Here is a 25,021-nt window from a genome sequence, read left to right as displayed (position 1 = left end):
GAGCACCCAGTGGGGTCAAGGCGGGTGGGGAAGGATGACCAGAACTCAGAGGGTCAAGGGAAAGACCCTGGGTTGTCCCTCCCCATGTCCCCTGCTTCCTTGGATGTTGACTGAGAAAGACTCTTCTGATTCCTTTCCAGTGCCCACCTGGGGATATCCTATCCCAACTTCTCCCCTCCCAACCCTGTTCCCCAACTGGGAACTTCACATTATTTCAGGGCAGCCTTTCGTTTCATTTTGTTTCTGGGGCCTCATTCATTCAAGGCTGGCAGGCAATGTAGCTGATGATGAGATGGTTGAAAATCCCCATCTCCCCAAAATAGAGCTGCGGTTAAGAAAATAGCATCAGTTGTAGCGCCATGTTTGAGATCAGTCTTTGAAGCCATTGGCTGCTTTTGAATCCTGGATCTCCTGTTTATGAGCCCTGTGATCTTGGCAAATCAATTCTCTAAGTCTCATTTTTTTCATCTGCCAAAGGGGGATAATAATAGGATCTACATCAGAAGGCTGCGGTGAGGATTAAATGAGATACTTCCTGGAATGTGCTTTGACTAGGGATGGCACGTTGTGAGGGCTTAATAAGCATTAGCTATTATTATCCTCATTCCTTCCAAGGTGCCTCTTAAGTTCTGGAATTGGCATGTTCCCACGAATGACCCCAGACATTGCTCCTGTTATGATTTTCTACTCTGTGCCTTTCCCAGATGGCTGATTGCATGTTCTACAAATAGGTAGTGATGCTTCCAGTTTGTCCAGCATCATATTCAATAACATTAGAAACTGAGTCACAGTGCCCAGATCCAAAGAGGAGAAGAGTTTGTCCCAGAGGAAGATGAATCCTTCAGAGCCGCCCTGCGGAGGGCATTGACAGCACTATGTGATATTTTCCTTGACTGCCCAAAATAGCATGGCATTCACCTGGGAATCTGATAGAATTTCAGCGTTGCAGCCAAGAGCCAGATATGGCGGCAGCGGCCCAACCATGGAACGCCCAGGAAGAGATGCATGAATGAACACCTGGCTCAGACCAAAAGCACTATGGCTGAGCAGCTAAGAATGTGAGCACCAGAGTCAGGAGGCCCAGATCCCTACCCTGGTTCTGCTACTCGCCAGCTGTGTGACATGGGCAAGGAGCTTAACCTCTCTGGGCCTCAACTATTATCACCTGTAAAGTGGAGACAATGGCACTGCCCACCTCATGCTATTTTGTGAGGATGAACAGTTAATACGTGTATCGGGCTGAGAACAGTGCCTGGCGTAGGGTAAGCCTTCTCTTAGAAATACATGTCACGCTCTGGATTCATCAACCACGGAACACACAGTGATGGAAGAGAAATGTACCTATCAAAGAGAGACAGATGGAGAGCATGACCCCGGGTCCACCAAGCAGCACGTCGGGACGCGTGGTGAGCGAGAAGATAACGTGGCAACATGCTTTGATGTTGGCACTCACCGGAGTGGCCGCCCTCACTATCACACAGAGACACCCGCAGCCAGTGGGGTGGGAATAGGAAGCGGAGGTGGAGAAGGATAAAGAAGCCTCACTGGGGCTTCTTGGGAATGGGTATTGGGAGGTACCCAGGCGAGGGGCACTCATTCCATTCAAAATCTCTCGGAAGAAGACCAGTTTATACTTGCATCTGACTTCAGCAACATCGGCTTCGTTATGTTTTGCCACCAGCCTTTCCCTGCAAGATTACATTAAGATAAATTGTAAAAAACAAAACAAAACAAAACAAAAAAAAAACCACCCATCTGTGGCTCTCTACACTCCTGCGATTCCCAAATGAGTATCAGGGAGTGGCCAAGGGTGCTTCCAAACAGGCGTGAGGCGGCTGCTGTTTGCGTCCCTGCCCGGTGTCCCAGAAACACCTCCACCCGCCCTGTGTTTTCCCAGTGGTAAACTGCCAGTTCTCAGGTTTCAAACCCCTTTGCATTTGGCATCTTGGCAATGGTTCCCTTCCTGGCTCAACTTGGCCTTTCTGGCACCCACTCTTGTTAAATTCATCAGCTTGAAGCAGCCGTGCAGCCTGATGCCGAAAAGTGCCGATTCGGGACAGCTCAACCTGCTCTCGGTCACTGGCTGTGTGAGTTTAGGCCGATCGCTCCCTCTCTTAGAGCTTTAGTTTCCGTCTCATCACGATGGGGATCGCCTGCACCTTCCAGGGCTGTTGGGAGGATTACAGGAGATAAAGGAGCCCTTGCATACCTGGCAGAGCTGGGGTGAGATAACTGGGAGCTATTATTAGCCAGCATAGGCTAGCACAGCCAGGCCCTGCAGCTGCTCTTCTGAATCCCTAGCCCTGCTCCCTCCTTCCTCCCCGGACTCCAGGTTTTAGGAGTGGGATAATTACTAAGTGCCGAAATCCGGGTGGGTGCAGGTACATCTAAAATTACAAACAAACACATTTCACAAATAAAATTACAAACCGGCTCGTGACAAACTGTTCCAGCTGTCCAGATTGTAGGGCACCATTTGCCCCAGGCAGCTAACTGTTGCTGTTTTGTGAAGTCATTTGAACCAGGGGGGAAGGGAGGGTGGGAGTGAGGACAGCGTGGCAGGGTCCTAGATGCCAGGCTCTGCTATTGGCTGATCTGGGGGAAAAAAAAAAAGACTCTAATGGAACCCACCCACGGGAAGGGGGAAGTCAGTCCCTCTCTGTTCTCTGTGTTCTAACTGAATTACTCTCGAGGGCTGGGGACAATTGAGCCAGAAGCAGGAGGTACTAGGATTTGTCTTTGGCACCAGGGTAACCAGACTCTCAACTGTTCATCATACCCACTCTTGCAAAACAAAACAAACAACAACAAACCCAGGTGCCTTTGGCCAATATTAAGCAGAATGGTGTCCTCTGAAGTGAGTTCACAGAGACAGTTACTACAACGGGGCCGGCCGGCTGGGTATTTGACGACCTTTCACAGGACTGGAATGAGCTCGAGTCTTCCAGACAGAAACAAAACAAAGAGATCTTGGGTCCTTTAACTCATAGGAAAACAGTCTTTATCTCTTTGAGGTCAGCCTCCTCCCTCCTTGTCTAGTTATATTAATATCAAATGAAGGACACAAAAGGGTCAAACGTGCCCCTGCTTATCTCTTAGCCAAATCCAGCCTTTCTTTGCTGAGGGCAAGCTTTTAAGACAGGCCAGTTTCAGGCGACCCAGACCCTCTCGGAGTTCCCGAGGGGCTGCTGCCTTTGGGGCCCAAAGGCCCCCTGAGGTCCTTCCTCCCACCAGGCAGTATGGAGTTCCATCCTCCCGGCTTCATGAAAGTCGGAGGTAACGTGGCCATAAGGACTCAGCAGTACTCCTCTGTTGCTTTGTGCAGCCCAAACGAAGCTTTCTGTTGAGTGAAAGGGAAAGGGGGGGATCTAGGAAGACACAAAATTCCCTGTGGCATTTCTAAGTGGGCCTGTAATTATACATACACAGATATGTTATCTGCTCTAAAAACAAAACTCGTGATGGGGTGGGGGGCGGCTGTAGACTAACCTTCCCTGAAAAATCTCCTAAGACAATCTTGGCTATGGGTTTTTCTCTTCCTCTCCCTCTCCCCTCGTCTTTCCTAGCTCCTTCTCCTTTGTTCCCCTCCGTGGACGTTTCTGGAGGAAGGCAAACCAGCACCATCCATCCCCTGCAGAGCATAAAAATGGAAGTAGAGATGATTGGAAAGGCAAACCCAGCCACAGCTTCCAAGCTTGCACAGTATCCTCTAGCAACCAGAGCGGTCCCGGGACGGCTGGAGAAGTCTTGAGTCACTGGCTTGTGGACTCTTTTCGTGTCCTTAATCCTCAAGCCCGCCAAATCTCTGCAGGTCTCTTGGGGTGATCTCAGAAGCGGCCCACTGGTCCCAGCACCTGAGTGTCCTGGAGTGCAGCTCCTTACTGACCAGACGATGGGGCATATGAGCCCCAGAGGACTGGAAAAGGAATCCAAAATCGAAAAAAGAACCCCAGCGTCTCCCCATCTACAAGCTCCTACGTTCCTTCTTTATGAGGAGAGCGAGCAGGAACTTCTCCGCACCAAAGGGCTGGGCTTGGGGGGCCTGGGTGGCTCAGTCGGTTGAGCGACAGACTTCAGCTCGGGTCATGATCTCACAGCTCGTGAGTTCGAGCCCCGCGTCGGGCTCTGTGCTGACAGCTCGGGGCCTGGAGCCTGCTTCGGATTCTGTGTCTCCCTCTCTCTCTGCCCCTAACCCACTCGCATTCTGTCTCTGTCTCTCTCAAAAATAATAAACATTTAAGAAAAACAAAAGGGCTGGGCTGCACGGAGGGGCTGCCTACCTCAAGAGGAGACCAAGAATCTCTTTGGTATGCAGGGAAGCAAGACCTGGAGTTTCCCTGGGGCTTCTCTCGGGCCACTCAGTCTTACCTCAGCTTTGGAATTGGAGAGAGGCACCAGGATGGTGGGAAGCCCACCTCCACCCCTGCCTCTATATATCTGCCCCTGCCCCCGGAGGGAAAAGCTTTGCTTCCCTTATATATGGGAGCCTTGGATACAAGTAGTTTCAGTTGATCGCTTTTCTTTGTTTTTCTGTGTGTGCATGGGAGCCACAAAAAACAAAAGCAAAAACAAAACAGGAGGGTTGTTGTTATCGCTATGGAGATTCTTTTTTTTTTTTTTTTAGCAGTTAAACAAAGTTACAGAAGAACCTCTAAACTTCGGTGCAGAGGACTAAACATAACCTTCAATCCTTGAAGGATTCCTGGAACACTGTTTAGGTGAGTAAAAAATCCCCACTTATCCACAGGGTTTTGATCTTTGCTGCCCGGCCCCTCCACACATGCCAAACAGACAACGTGTCCAAACCCCAGAAGCTCCAACTCTCGTGAAGTTCAATCAGAAAGTCATCCGAAGGAGACTGAGAAGAAACAGAGCGACAAGGCCTCAGAGGGGCTGTGACAAATCGCACCAACAGTGGCTCACACCGCCCCGTGCTGTAAACGGATTACCCCACTCGAATATCACAACACCCTAGGGAGGAGGCATCACATTCCTCCCCATTTTACAACTCCTGAGCCAGCATAGAAGACTGTGGCCCAACACGCCGTTGCTTGAGTCACGTGGCTAGGTTCAACTCCTGATTCCATCACCATCTGGCCCTGACCTTAAGCAGAGTCCCTAAGTGTCCCGTGCCTCAGTGTCCTCATCTGTAAAATGGGGACAGTAATAGTACCTAGAGTAGCTGCGAAGAGTGGGAAAAGAGACACAAAGTGATTAGAGCAGCGCCGAGCACACAGTAAATCACGCGTTATCACTGTGACCTCATTCACCCAGCTGGGAGGCTATGGAGCCAGATTAGATCTGAGGATTAGATCCAAGTTATCTGGCCGCCCAGGTCTCTGGCTCCAGGTTGGGCAGGGAGCTTCTAGGAAACTAGAAGCAAGATGCTGCTGACAAAGCCCTGGGGGCATGGCCTTGCCTCTCCTGCTCACCCAGGTCTGGGTTTTCTCTTTCACACCAAGGCCAAGCTGCAGCTCAAACACCCTTGGACACATTCAGCAGCGGTGAATCACAAACACACAGACCAGGCCCGTGAGATCCCTTCTGGTCCTGCCATGGCCAGTTTGTGATGCAAAACCCTGCCCCAAGCACCGATTCTGGGCGGCCTTTGCTGTACCTTTCAGCCCTGATGTCCTGCCAAGCGCTGTGCTTGAGGCGGCCACATTCTCCAGTCCCGGCCTCTTGGGCACCACTCTTTTCCACGAACTATTCAATGAGCTCTTTCTTCAGCCCAGCCATGCATCAGTGAGGGCCGACGTGGCTTTGGCTCACTACCGCCAATCAGAGTGATTGCTGGATTCCAATTACCAGTTGTGGTGGCGGCGAGGGAGGCTCTCCCTGCTGGGGGCTGCTCTTTCTCGGGTATTCCCCTGGCTGGTGCTCTCACCCTGGTAACTATTCCTGAGGAGCTTCTATGATTGTTGCTAAGGCAATCACTCCCTACCCCACACCCACTGTCAGGCAGGGCCTCCCCGAGCTCAGAGAAATAGACCCAACACTCAGGCCCATGTCATTGCTTAGTGGAAAGGCTCAAGGGACATCTAGTATCCCCAAGTATCCTCCCCACTAATCAACCATCCAGCCAAAGATAGACTTGTATCTCTTCATTATAAGTATTCCTTTAGGTTGTATTTAACCTAAGCCTGTGTTCCAGGTTGCCACCTAGTTTATACCTGTTATCCTAATAATTGTTAATAGGGTCCCTTTCATTCTCAAAAGTGTCTTGGTTTGGGCATAAACTATCTGGTCCTCCTAGTTTTAGCACACTTTCTCTCTGGGGGACTCCCGTTAAGATGTGCATGGTCCCTGAGCACTTGCATTTGCTAGCCCAAGGTACAGAAAAGTCCTTATGGGACTTTGAGATATTGTTCTAGGTTTATTCTATTGGTGGGGGCCAACAAGGGCAGGGGGAAAGGGGGTGAAAGAGGGGAGAGACTTCAGATCAACTAGGCTTAAGAAAAGACTTAGGCTTCTATACCTTCTTTACCTTCCCTGCCAACCCAGTCTGGTCAGGTGCCATCTTCTGTGTTTTCCGACCTTCCCTGGGTGAACTCCAGGACAGCAATTGTCTTGATCCACCAGACCCTCCACCAGACCATAAGTTTCCCAAGAGCAAGGACTACATGTTACTCAGCTTTCTATCCCCAGCGTCTAATCTCATGTTTGGCACATAGTAAGCATTCATTAAAAAATTTTCCCTGAGGGGCGCCTGGGTGGCGCAGTCGGTTAAGCGTCCGACTTCAGCCAGGTCACGATCTCGCACTCTGTGAGTTCGAGCCCCGGGTCAGGCTCTGGGCTGATGGCTCGGAGCCTGGAGCCTGTTTCCGATTCTGTGTCTCCCTCTCTCTCTGCCCCTCCCCCGTTCATGCTCTGTCTCTCTCTGTCCCAAAAAATAAATAAACGTTGAAAAAAAAAAAATTTTTCCCTGAATGAATAAACGAATCTGAGACTCAATGTCTTCATCTGTAAAAGGAAAAGCCTAGCCTTTCAAGACGGTTGTGAGGCATAGAGGTATTTGTATACACTGTTTAACACATGCCCAGCTACTAGAGACTTTCATTAAATAATAACTTGTTTGCTATCATTATTATTAGTCATGCAATCAACCTCAAAGCAGCGCCACTAAAACCAAGTTGGAAGACTAGGACAGCACCTCCCAGAGAGCTGCCATCTCATAGTGATGACTTTTCCCCCTAGATGGGAAGTTCAGTGTCAGTTGGGTTCTTGTACAAGGACTTCTTGGCACAGAAGGGGAAACATACAAGGTGATTTGTTCCACACTCACTTAGGGTCACCCGTTCTTAGAAAATAAGGCAAATAAATCAAATAGGTAGGGGAAGCACTGGGTGTTTGGGATGGGTCTGTAACATTGCTGGTTGCAGAAAGTGTGGGTGAGGCGCAGAGGGTGCAGAGCAAATATGAAAAATGGGGAAGGTGTTCCAAGGACATCTGCTTTGCAGTATGGTGCAGGACCAGGATGTCAGCTCCATTCCCTGTTTCATTCTCAGAAAGTCCTAGGAGATGGGATTTTATTACCCCATTTTCACTTTGAGAGGAGTGGTTAGATAGCTTACCTGGGGTTCATCAGCCGCTGAGAAGCAGCACTGAACACTGGGATTCACCCCAGGTCTGCCTGGGCCAGAGCCTACATGCATTCTTCCCAGTTTGCTGTCTTTCCCAAGGTGGTCCTAGGGTAAGGAAAGCAAGAAAGATCTGAGATGAGGTAACCTAATTTCCATGTCCTGACCCAACTTACAGGAGGTGGGACAGCATGGGGCTTATTCCTAGCATGGGGTCTGGCCTATGGCAAGCTCTTGGCAGACATCAAATGGAGCCAATGAGAACTGAGTTCAGGTGAGTCTTGCCAGACCATGGCAGTAGGGGAGAAGGAGGTACCATTTGCATCATTCCCAAATGTTCTTTGCTTCACCCACAGGGATGTGAATTAGGAACCCAGAGACAAATGTAATTATATATTTTGCTCAGAAACCATTACCTTTCATCTTTTTTATTTTATTTTATTTTTTTGAGAGAGAGACAGAGTGTGGGCAGAGGAGGGGCAGAGAGAGAGAGGGAGACACAAAATCTGAAGCAGGCTCCAGGCTCTGAGCTGTCGGCACAAAGCCCAATGCGGGGCTCAAACTCATGGAGTGTGAGATCATGACCTGAGCTGAAGTCGGCCGCTTAACCGACTGGGCCATCCAGGTGCCCCATCATCTTATTTATTTTAAATAGGAGAGATAAGAGTGCCCATGAGATGTCTGTAAAAATACAGTTGGCCTAAACAGCATTTATATATGCGTGTGTGTATATATATATATATATATATATATATATATACACATATATATTTACATAATTATATACATTTACATAGCTTATATAAGTTATATTATAAATTATTTTATAACTATATATAACTTACATAATTATATATATATGTGTATATATATATGTATATATATATATAATTTACAACTTTTGCTTAATGAACTTTTTTTTCATTCCAAGACAGTTTAAAATGAGAATTTCTACTTATACTATTTTGGAGCTGGGAAGAATATTAAGGGTTAAATTGTAGTGTAGGGCTAACCTGTAGCCTTAAGAAATAACAGCTTTGTGTTAACACTGTAGATTAAGAGATAACAGCCTTGTCCTATCAATCAAGGGAACAAAAGTTTAAGGAAAATCAACTGGTTTAGTGTTTGATTGGATTGGGGCAAGGGCATATCTGAACTGTTTCCACCCCCATCTGGGAACTATTTCTTTGTTCTGTCCCCAGGTGATGATAAGACAATGTGGTCGGCTATAAAAACTCTGTACCCCCGCTGTTGGAGACCGCACTCTGGTCAAGAGTGTCGGTCCCGATCGGTTGGCCTTGCCTCTCATTGCAATAAATTCTGTTGTGACTGTCACTGGTGCCCGTAGCATTCTGTTTCAGGAGTTGTGTGGATGCAACAAGAATCTTGGCATTTATCTGATCAGACGCCCCATTCTTCAGAAAGGTGAGACACAGTATCATGTGGTTTGTCTAAGGCCAGGCTCCGTGGACTGATAGAGCTCGTTAGAAGGCCTGAGCACTCTCTCTAGACCACAAGTTTTCAAATTGTGGAGAGTGAGCCATTAGTGCATAGTGAAATCAATTTTAGAAGCTACAAGCAACTTTTTATTTTTATTTTACTTAAAAAAAATTTTTTTAGTAGACTTCATCCTTTAGAGCAGTTTTCGGTTAATATGAAAACGGCACAGAAGGTACATATGCTTTAACTGATGAACCAACATTGATACAGGATTATTAACTAAAGTCCATCGTATGTGCTGGGGTTCGCTATTTGTGTCATTCATTCTGTTGGTTTTGACAATGCATTATGTCATGTGCCCAACATTACCATATCACACAGAATAGTCTCAGTGCCCTGCAAGTGTCCCGTGCTCAGCCTAGTAATCCCTTCCCTACTCCCCCTGGACCTCTGGTTCACTTTTTTTATATGTAAGATAGCATAAAATTATAAAAATCATAGTGCACACATTACAGTATGGTACCATTTCATGAAACTTTTGTTTTAGATACATATGTACATATATGTGCATTTAGGCTATAACGTAAAATTTATTTGTGGATTGGAACAAAAAAATGTCTGACAAACATTGCTCTAAACTTTCTCATACATAAAACTCTAGGGAATGAATCCAGAAAATGAATTCACAGATGGAATATTTCATATATAAGACCATAACAAGAAGAAAAATAAAAAAACTAAGAGACATTAAAAGTTCCCTGAAGAGTGAGTACAAAGAGGTCAGAAAGTTACTGCTTTTCCCCAAGGCAGTTTTGATTTTAGTCTCTTTTTTGGGACTGCAAGTCATTCGGATTCAAAGACTTTAATGTTCTTAGAGTACGAGATAAGGGAAGGGGCTGGAGGGTTGGGTGGGAGCAAGGGTTTTATCCTTACAAACTCATTCTGTTCAAAATTTCCAAAAATGTTATCTCGGAATAGTAATCAACAACAAAATTTCTTTTAAGGAGCATTTATTGAGGTTTGTTTGGCTACACAGCTATTGATTTTTCCATCGACAGGGCTGCTGCTGTATTTAACTTCATGTCATGCCAAGTATCTGAGGATTTCTACAGGATTCGATTTTATGCTTGAGTTGGATTCCTCAATTTTAAAAAAAAATTTTTTTTAAACATTTATTTATTTTTGAGAGACAGAGGCAGAGCATGAGCAGGGGAGGGGGAGAGAGAGAGAGAGATACAGAATCTGAAGCAGGCTCCAGGCTCTGAGCTGTCAGCGCAGAGCCTGACGCGGGGCTCGAACTCACAGACTTGAGATCATGACCTGAGCCGAATCGGACACTCCACCGACTGAGCCATCCAGGTGCTCCTGGATTCCTCAATTTTTAAAAAATCTCCTTTCCATGCATATTGGTACCTCATCTGTCCAGGGGAGATGTGGAATCTAGGTACACCAGTGTGTCTCAGAGAAATCCTGATTTCAAACTTTGAATTGCGTTGGCTGATAGCGTGGCCTATGGGTAGACGAGGGTTCAACTCCCAGGTTCTACTAATTACTTCATGAGCTTGAAAAGGGATTCTTAGTATTCTCTTTCGAGAATAATGTATAAAAATTCTCTATTAAATGATGCTAAAATTGTATTAGGAGCTTCTCCTCGTATGAGTGATGTGTTGGGTTCAACTCTTTGGATGGGATTTCTAATCCTATCAACAACCTATGACATAGAAATTATTGTACTCATTGAACAGTTGAACTAATTTAAGCTCAGAAAGCTTAAGGAGGACACCCAACGTCACCCAGAAAGAGTGGTTGAGCTAAACTGGAACCCATGTCTGGAAGCGCATGGGCTTTTTCTTCTATGTGTCCCCAGGGCCGTAGTGCTTGATACGTAGTACTGCTCAGTACACATTTCCTGAAGAAATGACTGATGGAAGATCAAAGGCATAGCAACGATTTGGGGTTGGTTTTAAGGATAAGTAAGATAATATTATTGCTATACTTGGCATTCATTGAGCACTTACTTTGTGTCAGATACTATGTTAAAAAATTGTTTAATGTTTATTTTTGAGAGAGAGAGAGAGAGAGAGAGAGCATGCATGTGTGCTGGGGAGGGGCAGAGAGAGAGATGGGGGCAGAGGATCCAAAGCAGGCTTTGCTCTGACAGCAGAAACCCAACGTTGGGCTCGAACCCACAAACTGTGAGATCATGACCTCAGCCCAAGTTATATGCTCAACCAACTGAGCCATCGAGGCGCCCCTGTGTCAGATACTATGTTAAAGGCTTTACTTGTATTAAACTATATACACACTGCACATAATGGAATTAGCACGAGGTATGGCATATAGTAAAGACATCAGTGTTACTAATGTTATTATATATCACTATAATGGTAGATAGCAGCATTATAGCAAAAGAGCTTGTAATGTTATGATCTCTTCAACTTACACACTCGGTGATTTTCTCTGAGCCGTATTGACCAGGTCAATTGGGGGGCAGCCCTTTCAGCAGTGAACTAGCCCCCAACCTGCTTTCTCCCTCCATCTCTTTCTCACACAGGCGCAATTACAACATGCTGTGTTGGTCAATCCCCCCTTTTTTTTTTTCAGTATATGTGTTGCTGAGGCAAGCACGGTGTTGGCCAATTCCTAAATTACATAAGAAGCCCTCTGTGTGCTTTTTTGGTGGGAGGGGGCCAAAGGGGTTGCAGTCTTGTGCTGGCATCTAGTTTGCATAACGTGCTCTTCTCTTTCGGCTTGAATTGAGAAAGAAGCCATGTGGTCTGGTGGCAGCAGCTGGGAGGAAAGGGTGGTGACTCAGCAGGGCTGTGAGCAGAACAGTGCAGGGGCAACTCTGAGGAGCAGCAAAGATCAGCCTCTTCCTGGCCGCAAGGGAGGCGTGTGCTCTGAGCATAATCAGCCCAACATGCAGCCCTGTTCTGTGGGAAGTAAAGGAAGGAAGCGGTCCGTGGTAGGACCTGGTCAGGCTGTGTCAGTGGGCTTGGGGACAGTGTGAAGAAGGTCCGGGGAACTGAACTGGAAGTTCTTTGTGACCTGAGAGCGCACATTTTAAAGTGGGGAAGTACAGGGTATTGCCCATGGGTCTACGTAAGGTCTTGAGCCTGTGACCTTGAAATTGAACTTCTAGATGGTAACTGGAATCCTCATGAAGTACATGCCACAAGTAGGAATATTATGCATATTTTTCTAAATAGAGCACTTGATTACCATCATAGATAAGCATTCCATCTAGGGTCCCTACTGCTGAACCCAGTATCAATATATTTTGACATGGGACTCCTATAAATATGAAGTCACTGTTACCTTTAATGACTTGAAGGTCTTTCAACAAAAATTCTCAGGAGAGAGACCTTAGAGTTTATTCATTCGCTTGTTTATTCATTCATTCATGCATTCGTTCAATCTACAATTTATCATCCTTTTAAGAAATTATTTATATTCTCTGAGTTACACCTGATGGGGACCTGAGCAGAAAGTCAGAAGACTGGTATCTGAGTCCCATTTTTGCTAGTACTTAATTGTGAGATCTTGGGAAAGTTGGTAAAATGTCGGCAAAAATTCTTTGCCTGTATTCTAAGAAACTTTTAAAAAAAGGCACCTGAGATAATGTATGGAAAGTACAGAAATGGTACTTTAGGAAATCACTGCATTTTATCTATTGAAGAAACTGAGACACAGAGTGAACAAAAAATGTGCCCAAAGTCATAATTAGCTAGTAAGGGAGGGCCAAGGATAAGATATAAATTCTAGTGACTGGACAGGTTAGAGGCTGGAACTGATTCATCAAAACAATTTCTTTTTTTCAGTAGGATGCATGTGACTGTACAAAACATCAGTCCACTGAGGTACAAAGGGTTACTTACTGAATATACAGAGATCTCTCCCAGGATCCAAGGATAGAAAACAAAGTATTGGTCGGGCTTCATTCAAATTGGCCAGAGAACTGGGAAACCCTCAGGAATAGGATGGCTCTTCCCTGTATCTCTTGGTCTCTGATTCTGAGCCGGCTCAGCCTTTTCTCCATTTTACCTGCCTTCCTCCACTCAATCATCTTGTGAGACACACACAACAGGACTGCTCATCCTGGACCTATACTGTGACCACTAAGTTCCAGCACCCACCCACAATTGGTATGCCACCCTGAAATTCTCCAAGGATGAAGGAATTAGCCTGGATCAGACAAGTCATTTCTGAGCAAGTGATTGGCTCTTCCTGGGTCAGGTGTGTGCTCACTCCTGGTCCAATCAGCTGTGGGATTTCCCACCCCCACCATCACCACCACCCATCTCTAGAAGTCACATTATCTCACATTATCTTGTGCAGCTTCCAGAGAGCTGTGGGTGGCAAGGGTGCTAAATTGCCAGGCTGGATGTTATCACAGAAAGAGAGGAACTATTTATAGGTAGAGTGTATTTGGAATGATTTTATGATGTAATTTCAATTATGAAATTTAAGACCCAAATTTCCTGGTCAAAAAAAATCAATTCAATTTAATAAATACTGTGTCGGGCTCTGAAGATCGACACACAGGTCTACAAGATATGTCCACAAATAGCTGTAATATAAAACAGTCTATGAAAGTTTCTTAAAAACTGTCTTACAAAATTACATGGAAGCATAGAAAAGGATTACATTTCCTGGGGGAGTGGGATGGTTTCACTGAGTAAGTGCAACTGAAGATACGTCTTTTTTTTTTTTTCCTGAATGTGTTTCTTTCTTTCTTTAACTTCATTTTTTATTTTTAAAAATTTACATCCAAATTAGTTAGCATATAGTGCAACAATAATTTCAGGAGTATATTCCTCAGGGCCCCTTACCCATTTAGCCCATCCCCCCTCCCACAACCCCTCCAGTAACCCTCAGTTTGTTCTCCATATTTATAAGTCTCTTCTGTTTTGTCCCCCTCCCTGTTTTTATATTATTTTTGCTTCCCTTCCCTTATGTTCATCTGTTTTGTCTCTTAAAGTCCTCATATGAGTGAAGTCGTATGATTTTTGTCTTTCTCTGACTGACTAATTTCACTTAGCATAATACCCTCCAGTTCCACCCACGTAGTTGCAAATGGCAAGATTTCATTCTTTTTGATTGCTGAGTAATACTCCATTGTGTGTGTATGTATATGTATATTTATATATATACACCACATCTTCTTTATCCATTCATCCATCGATGGACATTTGGGCTCTTTCTGTACTTTGGCTATTGCCGATAGTGCTGCTATAAACATGGGGGTGCACGTGTCCCTTCGAAACAGCACACCTGTATCCCTTGGATAAATGCCTGGTAGTGCAATGGCTGGGTCCTAGGGTAGTTCTATTTTTAGTTTTTTGAGGAACCTCCATACTGTTTTCCAGAGTGGCTGCACCAGCTTGCATTCCCATGGAGATATGTCTTGAAGTATTCATCTAACTTTTATAGAGAGAGATGGGAGATCAGGAGGACACACATGAAGTAATGGGAAAAGAATGAACAAAAAATGGGAACAAATTACGTGTGACTCTGAGAGGGCAAAAACTAAAGTGTGGCTAAAGAGCAGGGTGCGGGGGAGAGAAAAAGAAGCCAGCATGAACCCACTGGCCTCAGCTAGACGCCTGATGTTTTCAGACGTTCCCTTGTTTCATCCTTTCAGCCATCCTTGAGATGGCATCTACTGTCACTATTTCACCAAGAGCACAAAGGCTGAAGCCATTCTCTCCGTTGTGCCATGATGAGGAAGAGGTGGAGTGGGTGACAGGGCAGATGGAGGGAGGTCTTCCTGCTACATAACAAGTCCACACTTGGTGTGCCTGGCTGGCTCGGTAGGGAGAGCACGTGACTCCTGATCTTGGGGTTGTAAGTTTGAGCCCTTCGTTGGGTGCAGACATTACTTAAAAATCTTTAAAAAAAACAAAACAAGTCCATGCTGGGCAGGAATTCATGCAGGAATTCTGAGCAAAGAATGGCATGATCAGATCTGAATAATAAAAAAACAATGCTGGTGGTAATGTGAGGGTTAGAGTATTCTTTCTCTTTCCTTCATTCATTTCATTAAAAATATATATTGAAAACTTACTGTGGGCCAAGACCTTGTACTAGGCCTTAGGAAAAAATGTTATGCATGCCAGACACAGCCCCAATTCCCATGAAGTTTACAGTCTTTCTTTGTGTGTGTGTATATAATACAGTTTTATATATACTTTTCTCCGTTTTATTTTATATACACACGTGTGTGCATATATGTGTATATGTATACATACATATACATATATACATACATACATATACATACATACATATATGTATATGTATACAAGAGTAAACCTTTACATTTTAATTATCTTTTAGCTCACAAAAATAGTAAGATAACATTCTTCTTTTAAAAATTCTCTTAAGGGGCACCTGGGTGGCTCAGTCAGCTAAGCAGCTGACTTTGGCTCAGGTCATGATCTTGCTGCTCTTGGGTCTGGGCCCCATGTTGGGCTCTGTGTTGACAGCTCAGAGCCTGGAGCCTGCTTCAGATTTTGTGTCTCCCTCTCTCTCTCTCCCCCTGCCCTGCTCATCTCTGTTTCTCTCTCTCTCTCTCTCTCTCTCTCTCTCTCTCTCTCTCTCAAAAATAGACATTAAAAATTTTTAAAAAATAAAAATTCTGTATATATTCTGGATATTAATCCCTTATCAGATACAGTTTGCAAATGTTTTCTCCTATTCCATGAGTTGCCATTTTATTCTGTTAATAGTGTCTCTTAATGCACAAAAGTATTTAATTTTCATAAAGTCAAAGTAGTCTATTTTTTTTCCTTTTTTTCCTGTGCCTTGGTGTCATATCCAAGAAATCATTGCCAAATCCAATGTCATGAAGATATCCCTCTGTTTCTTTGGTAAGAGTTTTATAGTTTAAGGTCTTTGATCCATTTAATTTTTGTAGATGATGTAAAGTAAGGGTCCAACCTCATTCTTTTGCATGTGGATGTACATTTTCCCAGCACCACCATTTGTTGAAAAGACTGTCTTCCTCATTGAATGGTCTTGGCACCCTTATAAAAATCATTTGAGAATCATATAATTGACAGTTTATTTCTGGGCTCTCTGTTTTCTTTCATTGATCTATATGTCTGTCCTACACCAGGATTGCACTGTTTTTGTTTTTTTTTAATTCTTTTTTTTTTAACGTTTATTTATTTTTGGGACAGAGAGAGACAGAGCATGAACGGGGGAGGGGCAGAGAGAGAGGAAGACACAGACTCGGAAGCAGGCTCCAGGCTCTGAGCCATCAGCCCAGAGCCTGACGTGGGGCTCGAACTCACGGACCGTGAGATCATGACCTGAGCTGAAGTCAGACGCTTAACCGACTGAGCCACTCAGGCGCCCCAAGCACTGTTTTGATTACTATAGCTTTGTAGTAAGTTTTGAAATCAGGAAGTGTGAGTCTTCCAAATTTGTTCTTTTTCAAGGTTGTTTTGGCTATTTAGGGTCCCTTGAGATTCCATATGAATTTTAGGAGTACTATTTTCTACTTCTGCCCCCCAAAAAGCCATCAAGATTTTGATAGCAATTATATTTGAGTCTGTAAATTACTTCAGGTAGTATTTACATAGCATTTTGAACTCATGAAATGCCACTAAATTGTACACTTTAAAATGGTTAATTGTAGGTTATGTACATTTCAGGTCCATTTTTTTTTTTTTAAAGATTGGGCAATTATGTCTGAGGAGCCAGTATGCAGGTGGTAATGAGGCAGCGGGAAGGGCAAGGAGGGACGTTGGGTTTGAAGAACTCTAATGCAGAAGACTTTAGGGCAGGTGAAGGTCCCTGGAGTTGAGCAGTAAAAACGCTGGGAGGCTAAGGTGCTCCAAAAGTATCTATGAAGATAAGTTCCTCACAAGGAGATTCAAGGTTACGGTTTCAGAAGGATCCATGCGAGGCTGGGAATGGTGTTCATCACTGGGGTGCATTGGAGATAGATGGGATTATAGGAGAATTTGATTATTATAATATCTTTTTAAAGAGAAAGAATAATGAAAATTGTCTTAAAGCTGTAATATAGGAACTTTAATATAGGAAAAAAAGATAATGAACTAGGTGCTCCCCCTTTTTTTAAATTATCATGGGAATGTCAGGAAGGTGTTAGGTGATACAGGCATGGATACGGAGTAGGCGTGCCAGCTGGATTAATCTCTTATTTATTTTCAGAGTAATGGCCTGGCAATAGTACTGAGGAGCTGGGAAATGGCTAACTCTGCTTCCCGACCCTCAGGTATATGAGGCTTGGTAGAACAAACATCCCTCAACGCAAGACTGAGGGAAGGGAAACTGTTTTTGCAAGATAACCAGATTTCAGTTAAGGCAAGCAATGGGAGACAGTCTAGGGATGCGAAGGGCTTGTTCAACATGAAATGGGGATCCAAAGGAAACAGCAGAAGGGCATGAGAAAGAAAGGAGTGGCAGGGGAATGAGCGTAGGAAGGCCCAGGGTGGTAAGGGGTCCAGTGTACAGGGTAAGATGGGTGACTGGAGGCATTTACATTTGAGGCGCTTACATAGTATGCAAACAGCGTGGTTCAGTGAGGAATAGCAGCCGTAAGGGCCCAGAGACACCCGTGATGTCAAGTTTAGGAACGGTGGAATAGGCCTCCTGGGATCTGAACGGGATGCTGGACTTTAGCTGGGACACTGGATGGTAGGATCTGGATAGACAATAAAACAACAGTACAAAGTCACAGAAGTAGACAGTAGCATGGATTACTTGAGGGCCCTTGAGCAAACCAGACTAAAGCTGAAGGTTTGGGCTGGGATTACAAGGCTATCTCCTAAGGGTGCAGCTGGGTTCTGATGAGATTTAAAAGCCAGCAGAGGAGTTAAGATATGATTTGTAGGAAGTGTCCGTGGACAGATAAAAGGATAAACAAGATGTGGTATATATATACAACGGAGTATTACTCGGCAAGCAAAAAGAATGAAATCTTGCCATTTGCAACAACATGGATGAAACTACAGTGTATTATGCTAAGCGAAATTAGTCAGAGAAAGACAAATATCACATGACTTCACTCATATGTGGATTTAAGATACAAAACAGGTGAACATAAGGGAAGGGAAGCAAAAATAATATAAAAACAGGGAGGGGGACAAAACATAAGAGACCCTTAAATACAGAGAACAAACAGGGTTGCTGGAGGGGCTGTGGGTGGGGAGATGGGCTGAATGGGTAAGGGGCATTAAGGAGGACACTTGTTGATATGAGCACTGGGTGTTGTACGTAGGGGATGAATCACTGGCTTCTACTCCTGAAATCATTATGGCACTATATGCTAACTAACTTGGATGTAAATTCAAAAAAAAAAAAAAAAAGACATGATTTGTAAGAAACAGGTTCATTACAGGGTTTTGCCAGTGGAGGGACAGATGAAAACAGCATTTAAGGAAGATTAGTGTGAGAAAAACCCATGCAAAAAGTGGATGGGGGGGCGCCTGGGTGGCTCAGTCGGTTAAGCCTCCGACTTCAGCTCAGGTCACGATCTCACGGTCCGTGAGTTCGAGCCCCGCGTCGGGCTCTGGGCTGATGGCTCAGAGCTTGGAGCCTGCTTCCGATTCTGTGTCTCCCTCTCTCTCTGCCCCTCCCCCGTTCATGCTCTGTCTCTCTCTGTCTCAAAAATAAATAAACGTTAAAAAAAAAAAAAGTGGATAGGGGCCGGAAAGATTGGACTTGCTATCGATTTTTCTACCTAAACATAATGCGGTGTAGGATTGGACTAGGAAGGACAAGAAATGAAAACAAGTTTCAAAATGAAAACATCGTTTCAAAATGAAAACGAGTAGCGCTCGTTTTATTTGGTGATGAAAAGAATTAAAAGCCTTCAAAATTTTGGACCTGGCTGATTGAGAGAAAGAAGGAACAGGATCAGTTTGTGGGGAAGGAGAGGGCAGTGATGACTTTGATTTGGGACCTAGATTTGTTTGAATCATACAGGTAAATGAGACTCTCCATCTGACCAAATGGAACAACTATCACATTTTATAGATAAAGAAATCTTGAGTTTGAAAGGACACAGGGCATCCTGTCAGAGGCAGTTGGTCATTCATAGCTGCACTTCAGTGACAGAACAAAACTGGTGACACCCATTTTCGAGTTACATGAATAGTCACGTCAAACAATTCTGTAAGAATGGATGATTTATTCAAGAGGGAATAGAGTGAGGAGAGAAGACAGAGGACATAGGAGGAGATAGCAGAAAACTGAATCAAGAGGTAGAAAAGAGACAGGAAGGTTAATTTGTTTATTTTCGTTATATTTTGTATTTGCTTTATTATTTTATATTATATTACAAAATTGTAATCACTTTTATATGCATATTTTTAGGTTGTGGAACGAATCATCTGAGTTTCCATTATTTCTTATGGGGAAATTCGCTTTGATATACAAGTGCTTTGGATTACAAGCGTGTTTCTGGAATGAGTCACAAACCAAGGTTTTAATGTATATCTTTAGAAATCCTAATAGTTTAACTCAGTCTATGAGATCTTGATAGGCCAGTTTACTAAATTAGCACTCCTAAGTTTCACCTGTTTTCCAAAAATATTTTTATGAACACACTAGTAAAAACTTGCATGAAATTGTTTAGAAATTAAGATTACAATTAAGATGTACCCAGGGAAAATAAAAAGGCTATTCTCCCATTTCAAGGCTCTTACTCTATTACAATAAAGCTGATATTCGACTTTTGTTTTTCATGGTTAATTCTACTAATTCTGTGAGCTTTGTATGCCTCCATACTTGACCCACATTCTAGCACCTTCTTGCTTTCTTCACCTCCAGACTCGGTATTCTGGATGCTTAGGTTTAAGAGTATGGTCGAACTTAAAAATTTTTTTTTTAATGTTTATTTATTTTTGAGACAGAGAGAGACAGAGCATGAACGGGGGAGGGGCAGAGAGAGAGAGAGAGACACAGAATCTGAAGCAGGCTCCAGGCTCTGAGCTGTCAGCACAGAGCCCGACGCGGGGCTCGAACTCACGGACCGTGAGATCATGACCTGAGCCGAAGTCGGACGCCTAACCGACTGAGCCACCCAGGCGCCCCATGAGTATGGTTGAACTTTAAATAAGCTAGTTTGGCAGTTTTCCCAAAGTAGCAAAACTTACAGAACATTAAATGGGTTTTCCAAGGGCTTCTCTTCTTAGAACTAGGGCCATCACTATAGAACAGGTTGTCCTATATTGTTCCCTGCAAGTCTGCATTAATCTCTGCAAGGCTGTCTGATCACCCGGGCTTTGGCCCAATCTGATCTGTCTCCCCCAGATCCGAGCAACCAGAGGACAGATGAAGCACTGTTGGGAGGCCCTAAGCAATGCCAGCTCATCGTTTTGGAAGAATACTGATTTTGCTTTTCTGACCATTGTTCTCTAACAACTAAAAGGTTTAGTTCATCATTTCACTTGGTATTAGCAACTAAATGTTGGATCCCAGTGCTCCAAAGTCATGTAACTCTGCTGTCAGTGGGTAAAGGTGCCTGGGAAACAGGAGGCATGCCACAACACACACCCTCTGCATTAAATCATCTCCCACTCGAGGGCTGCTGCTGGCAGCTGGAAATTTGATTTAGGAGGTCAATATGCTGTTAAGAGCTATTGTTTTTGTGTACAAAGAACAATGGGGCTTTTTTTTTTAAGCATTCTTGGTGTTGTACTATTATACTGCCCCTCATTTTCTATTCATTCACTTTCTTTGAATAGCGAACACTCTTTTCTTGGTAATTTGGTACACAAATAATATGAAACATCTCAGTTTTTGTTTGACAGTTCATTCCCACTTTCATGACTACAATTTAAAATTTATTTTAAAAATACCATTCTTCCTCTCAAATTAGACACAGGCATTTCCTTCCTCCCTTCCTTCCTCCCTTCCTCCCTTCCTCCCTTCCTCCCTTCCTCCCTTCCTCCCTTCCTCCCTTCCTCCCTTCCTTCCTTCCTTCCTTCTATTGTAGGCTATGGATTTCCCAGGGGGAAGAGAAGGAATCAATAAAATGGCCAATCACAGATAAAACACGTCCTAATTTTAGTATAAGCAAGTAACAAATCTCAAAGAAACAGAACTTTAGATGTCAATATGCAATCATCATGAAGTTAAAATAATGTTTAAAGTTAAAATAATGTCAAATTCTGCTTTAAAAAAAATAGTATATAATGAATAGCAATGAATGTGGTTCACCTCTACACTGTGACTAAAGAAGAAAAGTGTCTAAGAGGTCCCTCTGGTCCAGCATCCTCCCAGGGCAGAAATCTCCTCTGCATCTCTGAGCAAAACCCAGTGGCAAGACAGATTTCTGCTCCATGAGACATCCCATGACATTGTCAGTTACTACATTGTTAGGAAGTAATTAGAGGTCTCTGTGTAAGGCACCGTGCTGAGTGTTCTGTGAGATTAAAAAAAAAAAAAAAAAATCAAAGTCCTTGCCCTAAAGAAGCTTAATATCTCATTCACTAAGTTCAGACAATAACAACATAAGACAAGCAATTAAAAGGGCCATAGAAAGGCACAAACCAAACCTTGTGGAAGCTCAGGGGGAGGGATGAGATAGCACAGCTAGGCGAGGGAACCCACTGGTCCTGGCTCTGCCATCTGTACTGTCACCATAGTTTCTTTCTCTCTACAGAGCTTGACACATTTTCTAGATGTGTTCAAAGAGACAATATGGCTGAGGGGCTTGAAGCTGGACCTTGGGCTTTGGACATCTTTGGATATGAACCTGGGCCCTCTCTTTTCAGGTGGGTTACCTTCAGCAAGCTGCTTCACCTCACTGTACTCCTGTTTTCTTGTTTGTACACTGGGCACAGTTAGACCCACCTGGCAGGCTTATTGAAAGATAATGTTGGGGGCGCCTGGGTGGCTCAGTCGGTTAAGCGGCCAACTTCGGCTCAGGTCATGATCTCGCGGTCTGTGAGTTCGAGCCCCGCGTTGGGCTCTGTGCTGACAGCTCGGAGCCTGGAGCCTGTTTCAGATTCTGTGTCTCCCTCTCTCTGACCCTCCCCCGTTCATGCTCTGTCTCTGTCTCAAAAATAAATAAACGTTAAAAAAATTAAAAAAAAAAAAAAAAGAAAGATAATGTTGTTTTCTAGACCCCTCTCCTTTATGGCTATCTTCCTCCAAGTGGTGTAGTTTTCACTCTCCTGTACTACCTAGAACTTTACAACAAGACTTTATTTACAACTGGTTGTTGTTTACAAACCCCAAGACAGAAAAGCTACATTTGGGGTCTAACCAAAACAGTAAACCAAACTGCTACCTCCCTTCCGACTTGTATGTTTATTAATGCAGCCCCAAATTATTGCATTCAGAGTTTTTGTTTTTGCTTTTAGCAATTCCATGCTTTTGTTGGTTCATGGCAGGCTTGTGGCCGACTACTTCTCTTAGGTGCTGTTTAGATAGAGGACAATCAGGCCTCTCCTGTCTTCTACTTGTGCAACTGACTTTTTGAATGAAACGAAGATCTTTTTTTCTCTTGTGTAGGCCTGGATTTTTTGGTTGTAAGTGGCAGAAAGCTATTAACTTAGACAAGAAAGACGAATTTGGTATAACTGAAGAGCAAGAAAAATGGGACAACTGGAATGCTGACTCTCCCTTCTTCATGATACGAGTTCGCTTCCTTTTCTCACATAGATTTCTTCTGGGACCATGGTTACTGGCAACTACCAGCTGATATGGATAACTTGAGCCATAAAAAAAAAATTTTTTTTTAATTATTTCCTTGTCCAGTCCTCATTCCTCCAACCAAAGAATGGTCTGAAAATCAATAGGTACCAATGATTATTAAGCTGTCCCTGCCCCCCAGTGATGAGAAGCTGTTAACTCTTAGACCAGTTCCTGTGGCTTGGGAGGCCAGGGTTAAGAAGATGGCAGTTACCAGAAGAACTCAGGGTATGGCAGGCAAGAAGTTCTTCCAAAGGAATAAGGAATACTTTTTAAAAAATGTCTATTTATTTATTTTGAGGGGGGAGAGGTAGAGAGAGAGAAGGAGAGAGAGGATCCCAAGAAGGCACCAAGTTATCAGCACAGAGCCAGATGCTGGGCTTGAACTCACAAACTGTGAAATCAAGACCTGAGCTGAAATCAAGAGTCAGACGCTTAACTGACTGAGCTACCCAGGCGCCCCGGATTACATTTTGTAAAAGAAATAGAGGTGGCTTAGAATTAAGTGACTTAGTCAAGCAGAGCCAAGACTAAATGAAGGTTTTAAAACTATTGTTATACAATAGATGATTGAATGGCACAAAAAGACTAATTATTTTTGTGAAAGTAAGTCATTTCTACTCTCCCTATTTTGGTAAAGAACTCAAGTTTTATTTCTTGTATGGACTTTTCTCCTTCTAGTTAAAATTAGATAAGGCAAATTCAGAATGATATGTTTATAAGGGAACTTGCAAAACTTCAAATGACAAAAGTAATTTAAAAATTCTTGTTAAATACAACGTAGCTTGCAGTTACTAACAATCATGTAAGTGCTCACGTGACAGCACCTTGGCTAGGTTATTTATTAAAGAAAATAAAGTAAACCATAATTCAAACTGGACAAGAATAGATTTCAGAGCTCCTACTTTCTATGCCCATAACCAAAAAGTTTAGGAATATCTGCCAGCCAGCTGTTTTGAGACAGAGAGATACAAGCCTATATTGCTATACATTACCTAACAAATAAAACACTTGTTATCTGATAATGCCTGGCAGCAAAGTGACAATGAAATTAACTTTCCAAGGATTTCTTCACTTCCAAGGATTAGATGAAGATATAAGAGAGCAAACTCATGGTTTATGTTCATCAATTATTCTAGTCATGTATGTTACACTTAATTGGTAAAACTGGATTATTGCTTTGGCTGATTACATAGGTTTCTGAAGCAGTTCTCTTAAATTAAGTGAGTAATCTGTTACTGTTTTCATTTATAGTAAAAGACGTCACTGTATTGCTTATGACCTGCTTATCACAGACACTAAGTCACTTGGGAGAGGTAAAATGCTGACCTATATCTAATGACATACATGGCCAATGAAAATAGAAAAAAAAAGTCTCCCTTACACCAGGGTTTGAATCTGGGCTCTATCACTCTTTGCTTGCCAGGCACACCGTTCCATAGGTTAAATTATTCTGTGGACAAAGATGGGTGACGGACATGAGCAACTTCAAGTCAGTGCTGGGATGCAGGGCACTTGGATTGGAATGCCCCAGAAACCTACCAACCTGGTACCTAAATTCTGTGAGAAAAAAAATTAAACATGACAATAAAAAATGTCTTTTCAAATTAAGTGATTTCTCAGGAGAAAATCAACCTGGGTAAAGGAATTACAGCTCTATAGGATTTTTAACAACAGATATTTAGCAAATAAAGGACAGCACCTTATATTTATTCCATCCAAGGAGAGAATGGTATATAATCTGAACTCTGTACTCTGCAAAGTAATTTGGAAACACTTTTAGCCATTTTTACCAGTACATAAAAGCCAGAGCACCAGGTCCTTGAAAAGCAAGTTAGCTTTTTAGAAGATTATCAGTGCACCAAAAGATGTGGCAGACAACTGAAATATCATCATGTCTTAAAATGTGAATGTTTTAGGGGCGCCTGCCTGGTTCAGTCAGAAGAGTGCATGACTCTTGATCTTGGGGTCATGAATTCAAGCCCCATGTTTGGGGGTAGAGATTACACATATATGTAAATAAATAAACTTTTTTTTTTTTTATTAAAAAAATTTTTTTTCAACGTTTATTTATTTTTGGGACAGAGAGAGACACAGAGCATGAACGGGGGAGGGGCAGAGAGAGAGGGAGACACAGAATCGGAAACAGGCTCCAGGCTCTGAGCCATCAGCCCAGAGCCTGACGCGGGGCTCGAACTCCCGGACCGCGAGATTGTGACCTGGCTGAAGTCGGACGCTTAACCGACTACGCCACCCAGGCGCCCCTATAAACTTTTTTTTTTGAGAAAGAGAGGGAGAGAGAGAGAGAGAAGAGCTCGAGTGGG

General features: G+C 43.5%; 1 long non-coding RNA gene across 1 annotated transcript in view; it reads right to left on the bottom strand.

The window, feature by feature from the left end:
- Positions 1 to 25,021, bottom strand: part of LOC111558593 — a 76,402-nt gene that overhangs the window by 46,764 nt on the left and 4,617 nt on the right. The window contains exon 2 of the long non-coding RNA XR_002739674.2: positions 7,575 to 7,688. This is a non-coding gene — a long non-coding RNA (uncharacterized LOC111558593). The remainder of the gene's footprint in view (positions 1 to 7,574; positions 7,689 to 25,021) is intronic.

The sequence above is a fragment of the Felis catus genome, chromosome F2, assembly GCF_018350175.1.
Source record: "Felis catus isolate Fca126 chromosome F2, F.catus_Fca126_mat1.0, whole genome shotgun sequence".
In the NCBI taxonomy this organism is placed as follows: Eukaryota; Metazoa; Chordata; class Mammalia; order Carnivora; family Felidae; genus Felis; species Felis catus.
Note: the sequence above shows the minus strand (reverse complement) of the source record. Positions and strands in the feature narration are given on the sequence as shown.